This window comes from Penaeus monodon, chromosome 15 (assembly GCF_015228065.2).
Source record: "Penaeus monodon isolate SGIC_2016 chromosome 15, NSTDA_Pmon_1, whole genome shotgun sequence".
Lineage (NCBI taxonomy): Eukaryota > Metazoa > Arthropoda > Malacostraca > Decapoda > Penaeidae > Penaeus > Penaeus monodon.
Genome location: NC_051400.1, coordinates 27,516,928 through 27,517,394, shown reverse-complemented (window position 1 = coordinate 27,517,394; position 467 = coordinate 27,516,928). Strand labels below are relative to the sequence as shown.

Below are 467 nucleotides of genomic sequence, written 5' to 3'. Positions count from 1 at the left end.
TCATATCTATCATATGTAAATAATACTGGCATTGTTATCCCTTAGAAACTGTAGTAAACAATCTCTGTTGGTGTGAACCACGCAGGTACCTTTTGTTTGTCTCATTCCTCTTATTATCTTATCGTTGTTATTCTTTCACTGTTTCGGTAAAACCATAGATAAGTTTTCAGAATTCCTTCGCATCATTAGATGATTTCTTGCACTTTCTCCTGTCCAAATATTACGAAAAGATGCCGTGGCCCCATCACCCTATCCACAATATGTGGCCCCGATAGGCAGGGGAGGGCGTGAATGGCACCAGGGAAGTTACCCAACAATATACAGAGAATTGGTCAATGTACAGTCAAACGCAACAGCACCCGCCCCCGTAAATATGTAGAGGATTCATGATTTCCATTACGGGGGTTAGGGGGCGGTAACTCCCAATGAGAAGGGTCGCAGGGGGCTTAAGACAGCATAGTGACTGA

The 467-nt window shown here is 43.5% G+C and overlaps 1 protein-coding gene across 1 annotated transcript in view; it reads left to right on the top strand.

The window, feature by feature from the left end:
* Positions 1–48: 48 nt before the first annotated feature.
* Positions 49–467, top strand: part of LOC119581874 (U11/U12 small nuclear ribonucleoprotein 48 kDa protein-like) — a gene marked incomplete in the record, with an annotated part of 23,705 nt that continues 23,286 nt past the window's right edge. The window contains 1 exon segment of the mRNA XM_037930030.1: positions 49–85.